Consider the following 17,349-nt stretch of genomic DNA (forward strand, 5'->3'; position numbering starts at 1 on the left):
AATAAAAAGTTTGATTGATAAAAAAAATGTTATTAAATGTTTTGGTACAATAGTTTTTAGAAAAAAGTTATTATTAAAGTAATTTACTTATTAAAATTATTCTATAATAATATATTATTAAATTTTATTTATTTACAATTATTTATTGTTAAGGTTATTGTTTATGTTATGGTCAGGTTTATGATTAGGTTTTATATAAAGGTTAGTTTTATGGTTAGAGTGAGGGTTTTGATTAGAATTGCAATTTAAGATTAGTATTAAGATTATTGGTTAGGGTTAAAGTTTATATAGTTGTGTACTATGGTTAGAATTAAGATTATGTTTAAGAACAATGATAAGATTCAAGTTAGATTTATAGTTAGTTTTATGGTTAAAGTATTTGCCTTTGAATTATGGTTAGAATCATGATTTAGATTTACACCATGTTAGAATTTTGTTTAGAGTTAGAGTTACAATGGTTAAAGGTTCATTTAGAGTTAAGTAGATGCATAACTCTTTCTTTAATCTTCAACGTACCTATTGTACTCTAAGGTGCGATTGCTAGTTTATATTGTTATTTTATATTGTATTCAATGATCTATTAGGGATATTAATTGCACTAATATAGATATTAATTGTTCTAATATAGACATTAATTGCTTAAATATCATTGGAAAGGTCATAAGAATGACAAATGTACTTTGCAATAACTCTATGAATCTCCCAAGCTTTAAAGTTGTCATCTATCTTTTTATGTGTATGTTATAGTTAATTTTTGAATTTTCAATAATGATTCTACAAACAAATAATAATTGGTAATGTTAAATGTGAAGTATAATTCCCTTAACAAACAACCATCTATTCTAACAAACAAACAAATGTTGAAATGAGACACCTTATTCACCTATTAGCTATACCCTTCACCCATGCTTGGTGCAAGCGCTAGTAATAGAATGTTTTGGAACTTTGCAAGCTTAAAAGATATTATATCAACTGATACAATTAATTGCCTTGATTAATGCATATCCATGCCATACAGGCATGTGCACAGGCATGTCTTTCTATCGACTAGATAGCTAGGCCCAAATAGTTACAGGTGCACCAACATTCCACATGAACAAAGGATTTTAGTTCATGGACATTGAAGGGAAAAATTTTCCAATCATATAGGGATTGGAGGTTGTTTTATATTTGACAGGAAGATTTTTCATAAAAAAATCAAGGATAGAATGAGACATGTACCATAGAAAGAAACTTCCCTATGAAAAAGTAACTTAGAAAATGTTAGGATCAATAGCTTCTGGTTGAAATTTTTGCTGGCCTAGGTATAGTTTAATTTTTGGGATATTTACAGAGTTTTGTTTCATGGACTCCATTTAAAAACAAGAGACGCATTGCGTCAAAGTTCCTGCCAATAGTTAGGAAAGAAGAAAATTAGAGAGTAAAATATATGAAGAGAGAGTTAAAAGAGATATATTCATCATAATAGTTAGAAAAGAAGGAAAATGGAGATTTATATATGTGAAGACAGATTGAAAATAGAGATAATGATAATAGAAATTTATAGATAGAAATGAAGGATACAAAGGATATAAAGAGATTTAAAAGAGAGAGAGTGACATGTTATTATAGGGACACTAAATAGAGATAATTGGAAGAGAATTAAAAAAAAGAAAGATTAAGGATTATGTTATTTCAAGAAATATTTAAATAACAATTATAAAATTGAGTTAAGTCAATGAAGTATTCATTTCTACCTTTTCCAATATAAATTCAAATATTAAATTTAAAAAAATAAATTGTTGACTACTTCATCCAAACCAACAAAAGAGTTAGTAAGTTTAAAGAACAATATTAATTTTACAAATTTTAAAATGCAAAAAAGAACTAAAACAAGATTGGAAAAAATAGCTAGTTAAACATAATGTGAAAAAAGTTAGCATTTTATGATTGACAAAAGTAAGGGACAATGTAAAACTAATAAATATATTTAAAATATAAAATATAAAACATTAAAAACTAAATTTAGTTTTTTTTTGAAACAAAATTTATAAATATTTTTAGTAAAAAATTATCAAATAATTATATTCTTAAAACTATATTTTTTGACAGGCAAGAGCCTACAATGCATCAGTAAATTGTGAGCCTCTCATCGAGGAGGTCTAGGTGAACCAAACATGCCATGACTATGACAAAAAAGATCTTGGCAAGGGTTACAAAGAAGTCTACGGTGAGCCCTAGGGATAATGTGTGGGTGAATGTGGACACCCTAATGACTCATGATGTTGGTGGCCCTAGAACTATCAGCATTTTTAAGAGAGAATTCGGCCCCTACGCAAAGGCTTGATTTTTCTTTCCTTCAACTGTTATTTTCTCCTGGATTTACATTTACCTGTACAAAAAGTTTGAGTAATCATGTTTTAATAGCTTATGTGCATTAAACTCTTCAAGGTTAGCATTTAACTAGCACACATCTCGGAGAGAATGCCAAGAAACTTTAACCAACTGTAACCCATGAGGGCCCATTTGGCAAGCAAAATAAGAATACACAAATAAGAATACTTATTCCAGTTTTTTTAATCTAGGAATACAAAATTGGAATACGTATTCCTCTTCTCTGTTTGGTTCACCCAGAATTTGATAGGGAATATGTATAATATCTGTTTGGTTGTGCAAAAGCATAATTGGAATAAGATTATTTTTATTGTTATTTAATATTTTTTTCATTATACATTTGAATTGTATTACTTTTTTTTTTTTAAAGATTTTTATTTTTATTTTTTCAATTTTTAAATTATAATTTTTTAAAAAAAAATTAGACACAATCAATTGAAATAGTAATGAAACTAGTATCATTTATTCATCATTTTAATAGAATTAGTCACCACAATATGACCAGAAACAAGTTCCAAACAATAAAATAGTCAAATCGTTATTAAATATGTCCACCGTTTTTATTCAAAATCATAAAATAAATCACAATGTTTAATAGTTGCTTTCACTTTTAACTGCATTTATGCATAAAATAAATCATAATGTTCAAGACTAGTAAGATTGAAACAATTATAATTCCCAACATGCTTCGAAGAAAGATGTTTTCACTCTCTCAAATCCTGCACAACTTGCAATCAATACTTTTATGTGCTACAGATTTAGCTACAGTAGATGTGGGTGGGACATCATCGACCCACTGAAAGAAATTACAACCACTATCACCTTGCAATACGAAATCTAAATTAGTAGTGCCCACAACAATTAGTTTATACCAAAAATGTAAATATACAACAAAAAATAGTAATAACCTTTCTTCCATTTGGACAACAAAAGAATTTACGTTATGGATTATTTGTTGTGTGCGAGGTCTTTAGTACTACATGGCCAACACCACACTCACACATTGGCAAATTTAAATCCATGAACCCTATATAAAATATGAACAAATAGAAATAAAATGAAACATTAAATTAGCAAGATATATTATTTTACATACATTCATTATAGAAGAATCCATTTATAGGGTTAGTAAGGTTATAGGGTGATAAACGCACATAGTTAACTTCAACACAGAAGTCCTTATGATTTTCCAATCACTTCATACTAAAATAATAAATTATGTAGCCTTAAAAATTATTTTAAAAAATGTAACTAATCATAGTACAAAAATATGTGTTCCCAAATCAAATATATCCAAACCTACCACACATTTGATTGACTAATTATCTCATATAACGAATTGGTAGCTCCACAATATATGATTCTGGGTAGATTTTTCTTAAAGAGCAGAAGAAATATAAATTTGATTCCTTTTTACCTCAACTTGAATACCTTTGATCCTCTTGCATGGGGATTTGAGGGCTTTTCTTGTCCCTTTTCCAGCATTAAATACAAGATTGCAACTGAAAGGAGCCCACATCAGAATTTGTATTATTGTCTGGAGGAAGATAAGGAAGAGACAAGAGGAAGTTCAATGATCTTTAATGTTGTAATGAACAATTCAATATGTGGAATGAAGGGCTTGAATGATAATAAGGGGGACTGTTTGAATTAATGGGGATTTTGAAATGGTCGAAGGATTGAAGCTTGTGTTTGTTTTATCTGTTATGTTGACTCTGTCTATTTCTAGCTGTTTGAAGAATGATAATGTGACAGTGAAACATGGAAGCATGAGGAGGAGAATGTCCATGGTTTATGAGCAATTGAAGGCCATTAATAAGCCTACCATTAGAAGCATACAGGTGAAGCCTACCATTATTGCCTATGTACCTTATAAGTTATATAATCTCCTTTTATGCCTATGATTAGGTGTTAGGGATGTTGTGGATGCAAAGCCCAGATGGAGATGTTATTGACTACATTGCTTTTCATCTACGACCAAGATTGTACCATTTAGGTTAGGTCTCTTTTGATATTCAAGGTAGTAAGATTTATGAATAACATAATGAAGTTTAGTGATTTTGTTGTTATTCAAAGGGAAGGAGTGAAATAGTAGAGAGTTGAATTGGACTCATCTTGGATGTTGTTTGTAGGATTTTCCAACAAGGCCGTCAAGTATTCAATCCAGGGCTCATAGAAGCTTGCAATCAGGGCCTTCCCATAGCTTTCAAACATGGCACCAAATAGGACTAAGTTGCCCACATGGAACAGTTCCAGTTAGAAGGACTACTGTGGATGATTTAATGAGGGCTACTTCTCTTGAGAAATATGGCAAAAAATGCAAGAAAACAAGATTGTGGGTATCTCAAAAGCCCAATGTGGTAGATAGCAATGGGCATGAGGACTAAACATGTTTTTTTTTTCTCTTTTGTTTTCTTTTGTTATGTAGCATGCAATAGCCTTTGTAAAAGGAGGAGAATATTACGGTGGAAAAGCAAGTATGAATGTTATTGAACTATTTAGTTTCTTTTCCAAGTAGTTTGTTGAATTCTCAAGTTGAGTTGATCTTCTTAGGGTGATAGTGGAGGGCTCTGCATTAGGGATATTATAGTTGAAGTTGAATGTGCAAGAATATCTGGTTTAGCTTGTTGAAAATCTTGTAAACTTACAATAGGCTGCACAACACATTGTATAATAAGAATGATAAGAGGCCATGCAGTTAACCACAAATGAACTCTCTCTTTTTGTCAAATTAAACATAAAGTAATTGATAAAAACTTATGATAATTTCTTAATAAGTCTTTTACAAGTAGACTGTCGATCACTCAATGGCCTTCAATATACTTTCCTTCCATATTAGTGCATACAAGAATAAACAACAATCTCAGAAGTTCTCATAAAATCACAAAAAATTGTAAGTTTCAACATTGCCAACCATGAGCTAGACAAGAAATGGAGCACATGAACTCTTTTGACAAAATGCCTCAAAAAGATGTCATCTAATGGAATGCCATAGTTACAGGATATGCACAAAATGGATTTTGCAGTGAGGATATGCCACCTATATTCTCCTTGACTGTCACAATAGTTAATGCATATTGCTTTGGATATAGAATGGTACTAAGTTATAATCTTTTGTGTTTAAATTGAACAGAGAATCCATGTGCCCATAGTTTGTAGCCTTTCTTACTCAATGTAAACTACTGTACTAAAAGCTCTTTTAATTTAAACTAACATGAATTATAATTAAGAAATGTAGTAGGTAATAGGTTGGTAATGGTTATACTTGAGTCCTATTACTTCCATCTTGAAATGCAAAACACATATGCCATTTTCAGTCTCGTGAGCTACAAAGCATAGAATACATGAGCACGCATTTTGTATAATCTCCCTACCTTTTTAAAATTGTGTAAATCTGAGACTTTTTATTTTGGTTCCCAACACGAAAAGAAAGAGAGGGCTTTCCGACCTAACTGTGGAATATTTTGGTGTTGGCAGGCGAGGGGATTCTTATTTTCAAAGAAGATGACTCTATGAATTGACTCATCATTTTCTTGTAAGTGACTTGACGTGTGGCTTTCTATTATTTGTTCCAAGTCTAAAGTATGGATGCCAACATATTAATATTTAAAGTAGGCAAGATGCCAAGCATAATTGAATCCCTATTAAAGTAGCATATCTCCAATGTATCAGGCTAGATTAATGCATTTGTCTTCTTTTTAAAACTTCATTTGATGTTTACTGTGGAATAAATTAAAGATGCTAGTGACTAAAGTAATCATAGTGAGATGTTGTAACTTTCCTCCCTAGTATTTATGCTATTGGGGTTTGATCTGTATCTGTTTCTGGGTATGGATTTGTCAGGTCAAGATCTGGGTCGGGAGTTCAGAGCTACTTAATGGCCTCACATTGCCTTGTCAGATCTCCAATCACTAAGCAAACTTTTCTCATCATTTATGTCTACTAATTTATGTCTTAATTGTTTTATTAACCAATACTTTTGAGTGGCTAAATTCTTATCATATCATACTACCATCATTTTGCATCAACTGTCAAATATCATATTTGAAAACACCCATCTAAAAATCCTTCACATCGATATCTAATAAGATCAATTTTTTAAAACCCATTTTCTATTAACATGGGCCCAGAAGAATAAAAACCTCAGAAGCAAAACGTACTAGGAGGACAGAGCCAATTCGATGTCTAGAGTACCTCCTCAGAAGGTAGGATGAAAACCCAGAGAGCCTTTGCAAAACCTTAAAAAAAATGCAAATATGAGAACCCTTCTGGCAAAAAATGGAGGATAAAAACCATACCAAAATAACACGAATGATACATAGATTGCACCCATACCTGAAAAAAATGGAGGATCGCAACTTCACTTGATACAAAGGACCATGATAAAAATGGAGGATCGTAAATTCATTTGATACGTCTGACCACGATATTCATGGACAAAGGCAAATTTGATAGACGCGAGTGAAAAATAGGAAAATTTGTGAAACCACGGACCCAAAATTTTGTATTTTTCAACAAAGTAAATATGGAATAGGAATAAGTATTCCTATTCCACCTATCTAGGTGGAATTGCGTATGCCAAGTTTTTGGGAAAAATTGGAATACTTATTCCGGTTATATTCCTATTCGCATTTGACCTTTGTTGCACCCAAATAGGGAATACATATTTATAAATGCCTACTCTGTCAGTGTTCCCGTTTGCAAATGGGCCCTTATTTATTTCTGATCAAGTTTGTGGTTCTGCCTAACTTTTTTCTTCACATAAGTAGTTTAAGTTGTCCCCATCTAAAATATCTCTATACTTAGATCTGATGTTATTGTAAGCCTGGCATTCCATGGTAAAATGACATTGAGTCTCAATCACGTCTAGTGGTAAAATGACATTGAGTCTCAATCATGTTCACACTGCAAAATCAACATGTTCTATTTGTCTATTCTTCTTTTGGTATCAACCATCTATGTGATTCACACCTCAAATGGTGAGAATTAGTTCTAAGTTGGGCTATAAGCATTTTTTCTTTCCATTTAATATTTGCTCCTATATATAGTTTTTCTTTATGATCTGCCATAGGGTTAAATTCTTGGATGTAGTATATTATTTTCTCCATTTTACTCTGACCATATGATACTCCTAAATTCTTTCCATAAAAAATTCTTTTTTTTTCATTGCTATCTAGGCACTCTTCAATGTTAACATCCCATTTTCACATCCACTTGTCATTTTGCCACATCCACATGTTTAATCTCCTATCTAGGCTTTCCTCTTAGGCCAGTGGTGGTTTTCCAGATATTGAGTTTTCTTTAGGTGACTCAATAGTGAGATCATTGTTGAAGCTTCAAGTGGGAAGAAAACTGATTATGTCAATAAGATCTCATAAGGTATTGTTGTTTTCATTTTGAGGCTATAGATGATGAGATGCTTTTAAATTCTTTCTACTTGTCTCCATTTTTAGTTTGACATGCTAATGCCCCAAATTTTACACCCATAAAGGATCACCGGTGTGACTAACAATAGTTTCTTGGTCTTCTAGTTCCATAGTGCAACATTCCTACATTTATTTTGTAAAGAGTACAACGATTTTTCCCCCCCTTGATTTCTCTTTTCTTTGCATTTTTCTCAACTATATTTGTTTTGAAAACCAATCCTTAGATATTTGTGCTCATTCACAATCTCAAAGGATTTCCTTCAAAAATGAATGTGTTTGGATTCTTCCTATTTCTTTTCAAAGAAAAGATGATCACTTTGGTTTTATTGGTGTTCACTTTCATTTCCACTTTGTGAAACAATGTTTTCAATGCCTTTAGATGCTCTCTCAGCCCATTGGTTTTTTTGGCTATCAAAATGAGGTTGTCAACATACATAAGTAGTTTCATCACATAGCTAGCTAATTGGACTTTCTCACCATTTGTCATGTTTAGCCAATCTTCTAGCTTGTCAATATAAATCCCAAACAAAGTTGGGGAGAGTGGACACCCCTATTTGACCCCCAATGTCACTGCCCAAATACTCTGACATCCCATCTGCAATTCTAATTCTGGCCTCCACCTTCTCGTATGGTCTATGTACCATAGTCCTAAGCTCCTTAGGAATTTCTAGTTCTCCCATTAATTTATCCCAAAGTTTGTCGCATGGTACCATGTCAAAATCCTTACTAAAATCCACAAAACAACGATGTTCCATATTTTTTCATTTAGGAACCTAAGGCTGACACCATGGTCAATTGTGGAATATTTGGTCTAAAACTAGCCTGTCCCTTAGCTCTATTATCCTCTATTTGTGCTTATCTACTGATTTTTTTCTCTACCATACTATCAAGTAGCATTCAAAGAGGAGGATTAAACATAATAGTACAATAATTTGATAGATTATTTATGTCACCACTCTTGTGAGGAGGAATCACCACACTAGTTGACTAATTTTTTCAGAAAATTGTCTTCATTAATATTACTGAAGATATGATCGATATGAGGCACAAGGATATCAATGCCCCATTTTAGGTTTCTTCCTATTCTCAACCAAATTATTGTGCATGTAATTGAGCATAAAATAGGGGAAGGAAATCATGTCCTTATGGCACAAATGGTTTAACAAAGAAAATTAATAACTATGGACTCTAGAATACTTCCTTTCTAGGGTGAATTAAACAATATAGAGGCAAGAGCTATATTTCAAATGGGATTAATCTATTCTATGTTGTAATAATCCCCCACCTTTACAATAATTGCCTCCTCCTCACTAGTTTTGGAGAATTTGTGCACCACAATGTCAAAGGCCTTCCTTTCCTTAAAGAATTCACTCCCCTAACTTGGAATATCACTAATTTTTGAAATTAAAAATCTTTCGAAAGATACTTTTGATTAGTGGATCATATAATGGGCACCATCCCTGCCAAGGTTTTCCCTTGGCTAGGGTTTTCCTACTTAACAAAATATGGTGTTATAATTTCTCTTATTGCATGGTTATATTAACTATTTAGCAGAGTTGGCTCACTTTCTTATGCATGCTATAAGATTGTTAATATTATCAAGTTTTGGGCTAAAGTTTGTAAAATACTGATTCACCCCCCTCTCAATATTTCCTATTTATAACAATTGGTATTGGAGTATAATTACCTAGAAGAGGGTTAAAATTTTGAGTAAGATCCCCATGGATATGGAATAGTTACATAAGAACCTAGAAGAAGCTCTTGATCGAATTGATATTCTTACTAAAGAAAGAGATGCTTTAAAAGAAATAAATGAAGATGCTAAAGACTACATTGGAAAGATGAAAGATAAGATAGGTCATCTTAAATCCAAGAAAGAGCCTAAAGATAAGATCAAGGAAAGTGACAAATTTTCTAGATTGAAGAAATAAAATGAGATCTTGAAGCATGAAGTTAAGATTACATATCTAAAGTTAAGATTGAAGAATGATGATGGTAAAATTGAATTAGATTTGAAGTCTAAGAATGCAAATTTGAGATCCAACCTTACCAAAGTGGCATCTGAGCTTGAATCTACTAAGTTACAGTATACAAAACTCGAGAAGTGCAATATCATTGTGAAAGGAGAGTTAACCCTATCTAAGAAATAACTTAAGAGATTATATTCTAGAAATGAGAAGATTGATGAACAAATGTTTTTTTAGGGACCTTCTTATGATAAGATTGGTCTTGGATATTTCATTGGAGAAAATTCAACTAAGGAATTAGAAGCTAAAAAGGAACCTAATCGTGAAATTAATCAACCTATGCAAGATAAAGAAGATCTGAATAAGATTGTGTTAAATCAATCTGATAATGCACCTAAGGAGGTTAAGCAAGTCAAGCGACCTTAACAAGTTGATGAACCTAAGGAACATGAGAAAGATGAATCCCCTAAAGAAGTGAGATATGAATTCAAAGGTAGATTCTATGCATGTAAAGAAGTTAGTTATATGAAAAGGAACTACATAGGTAAGTGATTTAAACATTTCACTTGTAACATACAATGTTGTTCCTTGCTCCATTGTTTCCCTCTTTAGATCTTCTTCCTATAGGGTGAGCACCTATAAACATTAAGCTCAACATTAACATCATACATAGTAACAAAATCCCCATTTCAGCTTTTAGAAAATTCAAGAGTCACCCCCCTTTTTTAATCTATGAAGGCATAACAAGTAAGTGGTGATGTTGTCTTTACTAAGTTGCCTCCAAACCTCATTCTTATTTTTCCATAATTGGCAAGAATTAGGTTCTTGTCTCTTGAGATATCCTTCCATGTTGCTATAAACAATTTACATATGCAAACAACTCTTTACACTCCAATTGAAAGTGATAACACAAAATAAGACCCATAAAACATGACAAGCAAAATGAGAAAAGATTTTATTGTACTTGTCCCAATTATAAATAATATTTTCTCTAAAATCAATGAACTTATATGTCATTTCCATTTGTACCACTAATATCTTCCTCATAACTAAGTGTTAAATGATCTTTTATTATTTCCTTTAATTCATTATTGTGTTTAATACCGCCTTGCCAAATCTTAATTTATTTTCTCCTAACTGCCAGGTTGGGAATATAATCTACAACCTTGCTAGTTTCATGGAATGCATGAGAAATAAACACCTTGTCAAATGTACTAAGGATAACTTTGACCTCCTTAATAAAAGGCTTGATAGTCCACAAGGCCTCATTCTTTCCAAGTAAGCATAGATTATATTGTTTGGGTCTAAATGCCCAAAGGGATAGCCACAACACCAACACAATTCCCATACGTGTCTCTAACCAACCCACCATAACTAGTCTGACCTTGAATTCCTTAGTAGTCTCATCAAAGTTATCCTTTAGCCATCCTTCAAGAGAAGAAGATCAAATAAACCCTTTCTATCATTATTACTCTTACCCTTAAAGTTTAAATTGAATAACTAAAAATAGTTAGGATCAAAATCAAAATCATATTCTTCCAAATTATCACCTTTTCTAATCGAAATAGAATTCTTTTTGATAGCCCTAATAGTTTTTTCGGAAATCATCCAGTACCAAGCCTCTCTATCCCTAAAAACCCTACTTTTGCATTTCTTCCAAATATTCCAACACACATGGGGAGAAACCAGTGACCAAACTCTTCTAGAATCCATGTTGGAAGCTAGGCATTTCCACTAAGTAATGAACTCCTTGATATTTCCAAGAAATATCCAAGAAAGGTTCCACCCATTTAAGATGTGGTCCCACACTTCCAAGGAAAAGGACATTGGGAAAAAAGATGGTAAACTGACTCCAAATCATTCTTGTCAAGAAAACATCTATTGATTACACAAAATCCCCTCTTGCACAAATTATCAAAAGTTAGAATTTTGTTTTAAATAAGTAGCTATAAAAATATCTCTATTTTTGGAATGAGGTCTTTAATACAACAAGAGGCCCAATACAAATTATTTCCATAAGAGACTAAAGAATAGAAAAGATTGAAGAAACAATGTATTTCTCATGAGGGTTATGGTCCCAAATCAGATAATTAAATTGGCCTTCTCTAATAATGGTAAAATTGAGAATAATTTGAATCTTTGAGAGGTTTTGTCAAAAGCACATAAGTTGACCCAAGATTAATTCTACTAGAAGTCTACAACCCACTTCCCAAAAGAGGATATACATCTTTGGATTACAACATTATCTTGAGGAATAGTTTTAAAAGGATCTTTGTACACCCAACAATCATCCCAAAACCTAGTTTTTTTCCATTACTGATTTTCCACCTTTTCCCTTTCGCAATGACTTCCTTAACTTCTTGAACAAAATTCCAAATGAAAGAATCATTTATGATAGTAAGAGAGTGGAAAAGGTCCTTCAAGTAAGGGGAATTAAAAAGGTACTTTGTTGTCCAAATAAGATTCCACTCCTCTTCCTCATATATTCTCCATATTTATTTATCTAGCAAGGTTTTGTTGAGAATTCTAATGGGAATGATCCCTAAGCCTCCCCACTTATGAGGTTTACAAAGTTGGTCCTAAGCAACCAAAGGCAATCTCTTTCTTTTCTCCATTCCCAACCATGTAAATCACTTTTGAATTCTCTCCATTATGTTAGAAAATTTAATAGCGATTTTTTAAAAAAAAACTTAAAGCATAAATAGGAAGAATTTGAAGACAAGTTTTAAGTAAAAGCACTTTACCTTCCTGACTCAAAAGATTGCCCTTCCAACTAGCCAATTTGTTATTGAATTTATCAATCAAAGTGTTTCAAAAGGATTCTAGAGGTTTGATCCCCATGGACACTCCGAAATAGATTCTAGGAAAAGCATAAATGGAACATCCAAGAATTTTTGAAAACTTTTATTGTCTATCCTTTGGAGTGTTGACAAAGAAAAGAGAGCTTTTATCCCAGTTGATTAATTGGTCATAGGCATTAGTGTAAGGGTTCAAAGAAACCTTTATATTTCCTGCCTCTTTCATTGTGGAAACCCCATGAGAATGGTATCATCCACAAATTGCTCATGGAAATAAGTTTCAAGGTAAGATTAATAAAGTATCTCCCAAGACAATCCACCATAATTGTAAAAAGAATAGAGGAAGTGAGACCCCTCTTTCTAAGTCCCTAAGATGGTTTGAATAAGTAAGATGAGGCAAGAATCAAACATCCTGCAAGCTAATCATCCCAGCCAATAAAATTTATTATCAATATTCATCACAACAATCAATTTGGAAGTCAAAATTTATCTTAAGACGAGAAAGGTGTGTGGTCTTGAAATTGCTAAAGAAGAAGCTATTATAATTGAAGATGATTTATTTTTATTGGGATGGACTGAGCAAGAGAAGCTTGCCAAAAATTTTAATAAAGAAAATGCAAAGAATTATTATTTTCAGCCAAAAATGTTCGAGTCTTTACCTTGTACAGTTGGAATTTTGAATCTAACAATTATTGGTCAAGAACATTTCCTAAATAACAAAGTGTGCAACATGGATGGTGAGTCTCAAATGGCCAAGGTGTACCACTTCGCTTATAAAGATTATTCAAGTAGTTCGAGTGATGAAGAAGAAGATGATAATCGTGCTCCAATTAAGACACCATCACCTCACAACGCTTCACTGAGAAATAATAAAGAAGAATTGATAAAAGGGATTACCACTAATAAGGGGAATTTTTTTTGTATGAATAGTGATGCTATAGTTGGTGAAGACAAAGGAAAAACTTCCAATATAATAGAGTACAACAAAAATGTCACAAATGTAAGTACTTCTTCACCATTGGAAGCTAAAAATGAAAATAAATCTATGATAGATAATTTGATTGAGAATGGAAAAATTGAGAACATATTATCTTTTTTCAATCTATTATTTGTTTTGGAAGATTCCAATGAAGCATTCAAAATCAGAGATAATCCACTTTTTTAACTCCTAGATGATTCAAGCCTTAGTAAAAATGAGAAGGTCAAAACATCAATGGTTATTGGGAAAGAATTTGTTTCTAATGGGGTTGATGACAACTTGAGAAGTTAATATTTGGTTCCAATTTCAATTGTTCTAGATTCAAATTTGCATCAGCTATGATTACCTCAAAAAATTCACCTTTTCATCTCAAATGTAAGAGAACATATTTTAAATCTAATTTGGTTGAGATGGAAGATGGATATGGTGTTTACCTTACTCAAAGGGTCACATAAAGATATGATGAAAAATATATTTTTGATTGCATACTCATGTTCAAACATTTCTTACATCAATCAAGATTCATTGGATTAAGAATGTGCATGAGAAATCGCAAAAAAATCATGGCTTTAGTTCTCTTTTCCAAGCGGGCATATATTTCCCCCAACCTATGAATGGTTATGCATAACACACTTGGAGCTTTCTTGAGGTAAGGGGTTCACTCTCCTGTACATAATGTTTTGGCTTTCCATAGGCTATAGAATATCTTTGGCCTGTTTAATTTTGTTTATTTCCCTACTTCCCCACCACGTACTTTCTTAGCAACTCTTTGTAGTCACATTATTGGCTCTGTTACCCAATGGATTCAACAGTGGTCTATGTGAAAGATTCTGGAGTTCTTCGTCTTTTACAATGTAAAAGTCATCTCCAATAAGAACTAGATGTTGGCTTGTATAAGGTCCCCCCAAATTTTGAACTTTGAAAACTAAGCCCCTTAGAAAAATGTCCTCTCTTTTCCAACACCTTACTTCAATTTTGTTAATAAAATGGTTGTGAAGCTCACATGTGGTGGGTGATATTATGGAAATCAAAGAATAAGATTCCATGTGAAAGTGGGTACAAATATTATTTTGGAAGGTTCATCAATAATAGAAGAAATAGAATAGTTTCAAATATTGAAATGATGGCAGCCAACCATAATCAGATTTTGGATGCTTAAGAGCGAAAATGGACAATTTGATGAGGTCGATGGTGACTCGATACGCTTAGATAAAGATAGTAAGTGTGATTATGGCGAGGCATATAAATCTCGTATATTTTCCTCATGGTATCGCACTGCTGAATGTGCCAAAGAAGTAGAATCTCTTTAGCAGATACGCCCAAGGGTGCAGTGTAATCGAAAATGCAGTCCCGCCTGCTGGTGCCCATTAATACAATTGGGTATGGTTGATTAATGTTCTCAGATATCAAACCGAAAATGTGATTCATGTTTTTGGATCATTGAGGCATGATGTAGAAGAAGGTTCCTCGCGTACTCTTCAATGTCTACCACTACTTTGGTGTGTGAAGCAATGAAAATGGGAAAATATGAACTAACCGTTTGACAGAATGTCCGATCTACTACGGCAGTTCACAAGAGATCATGGGCAACTAGTTTTGAACATGATAATCACATATTCCTTGATCGAGTAGAATCAAATGCTTTGGCAAAGAAAACAAATCATTTTAGAATATGCCCAAAATGAGGGTAAAGGGAGGTAATTATAAATGCTCACTATGTGATATGAAGACGTCGATACATGGACTCGGAAAGGCTATTTTGTATAGGAGACAAAGACAGGGATCATGGAACTGATCCTGAAGACCCCAGTGTAGTTTCATGTACATTAGAAATGGCACCATCAGGTGAGTTTGAAGAATAGATCAAGCAGGCACGTATGAACTTCATCTTGGATTAGAAGAAATATTTGAGGAAGATTGATCTGGGCAAGCACGGGATATTCAACATGCACGTGCAAATTCTCACTATAAGGTGTATCATATGAGGAATTCAGAAATCTAATAGAATGGATATAGGAATGACATTGAGTAATGGTAATCCCTGATCACATACCAGTAAACAGACAAGTATTTTAATAGATTTATACCACAAACCGGGTACCTCGAGACATTTTCTCGCTATTTTCAGATACCGATCCCTCACCATGATCAGGCCCGCGTGAATCAATGACATGATGCCCATTTAAGCAGTTGTTGTATGAGGACACACCTAAACTGTTTGACAAAATGTCATCGGTATTAAGTAAAAATCAAAGCACGGAGGAGCTTGATTTATCAATTCAAAAACCATGCTAGGAGCTTTGGGTTGAAAGCAATAATGAATTCGAAGTCAAATATGTGGGTCAGAACTCAAGCAAAGACTATGAAAGAACGGTCTCAAGCCTCAATTTTGGAGTCCCACACTAAATCTGTGCAGATGAAGCACACTGAAATGACAGATAGCGAGCGCCTGAGCACTGCTACAGATCACAATGGATGTCAATTTAAGATACATGAAAACACACAATATCCCCAACTTGGCTCAAAATTGGAATGCAGACCCGACCCATATTATTCCTATCTAATAATAACAGGCATCAAGCATCTTCTACTTTCGAGTGTGATTATAATAACAAGTTGACCAAAATTTATACAAGATATTGACAAGCATGTAGTTATATTGTTCAGGAGTGCGATTGCATACCTTACACGATGTAATGGTTCCTAAATCATCAAAAATCAAATTATGTAGGAATTTAGTTAGCAAGATCATAGAAAAATGGAATCATCGGGCTCTGCAATCTAATTCTCCATAAGTTTGTGATGAAAAGAAGCAACTCCCTGATCCAAGGAATCTCTACCAGTCTCATTGCAGCATATGTAATCCGAGAGTTGTGCGCCAAAAAAGTATCGAGTAGCTGGAAATGATACGGGGGTAAATGATGGTGCCGATGAAATTGATAAGAAGAGTAAAGGAAGATCCGTGATGCTAGATGTCCGATAATGGGCCTCTAAAATTATCTCAAAATGTCAGATGCATAGTCAGATCATTTGGAAGATACCCATAATACCACTTCAGGGAACGATATGCTCTTGTCCTCCAGATAAGAATCAAATCGCCCTCTACACTCGATAAGCCTTTTTATAAAATTTCAAGAATATATAGCATATCGAACCCAATAGTTCAATTACAACTCTAATAACGTATGTTTTAAGTTGCAAAGTTAGATTATCATGAAGGAATTAAATATTATGGTCTTTTGGGTGATTAGAATATATGAAGGGAAGAAGAAAATACAATCCCAAGATTCAATTACAAAGGAAAAATCAAAAAGTCCCAGCTAATGATTTTTTATAGCAAGATCTTAAAGAGGCAGGGGTTCTTCTTCTCAAGGGTCAGAAGGCTACAGGGGGGCCGAATTTGCAGGTGTAGTTTGTAATTGGGATTGGCAATCAGAATGTTGGGTTTGCCCTTCGACTGAGATCGTCAAGTGTGTCTCGAAGTTCACCATTTTGAGTTCTTGATTCAATTAGTTTGTTTTCAGATTTGTATGTTGTAGATAGATAAATAAAGGGGAACAAAGGAGTTGATTATTGGTATCAAAATTGTGTTTTGGGACCAATGTTTATGAAATATTCTGAGTAATGATACCTTTCTATTCTTTCATTTGTTTATGCTTTCATCAACAATCTTTAATTTGTGAGTTTAATTGTTGCATTTATCCTTCAGGCTGTGGAGTCACACTAGCGGACCCTTTACATTAATTTGAGTTGTGTTTGGTTTTTCATAGTTGTGGAATGTTGGGCACATTTACACTTTCTAGCAT

The 17,349-nt window shown here is 33.1% G+C and overlaps 1 long non-coding RNA gene across 1 annotated transcript; it reads right to left on the reverse strand.

Annotated features, from left to right (window-relative positions):
• Positions 1 to 2,911: 2,911 nt before the first annotated feature.
• On the reverse strand, positions 2,912 to 16,970 carry LOC149543574 (uncharacterized). Its single transcript, XR_016355659.1, has 2 exons — positions 16,227 to 16,970; positions 2,912 to 3,188 (listed from the first exon to the last, which is right to left on the reverse strand). It is a non-coding gene; the product is annotated as an uncharacterized LOC149543574 (long non-coding RNA).
• Between the last annotated feature and the right edge of the window lie 379 nt (positions 16,971 to 17,349).

This window comes from Cupressus sempervirens, chromosome 8, assembly GCF_028749045.1.
Source record: "Cupressus sempervirens isolate cs-2001-9-10 chromosome 8, ASM2874904v1, whole genome shotgun sequence".
Classification (NCBI taxonomy): Eukaryota; Viridiplantae; Streptophyta; class Pinopsida; order Cupressales; family Cupressaceae; genus Cupressus; species Cupressus sempervirens.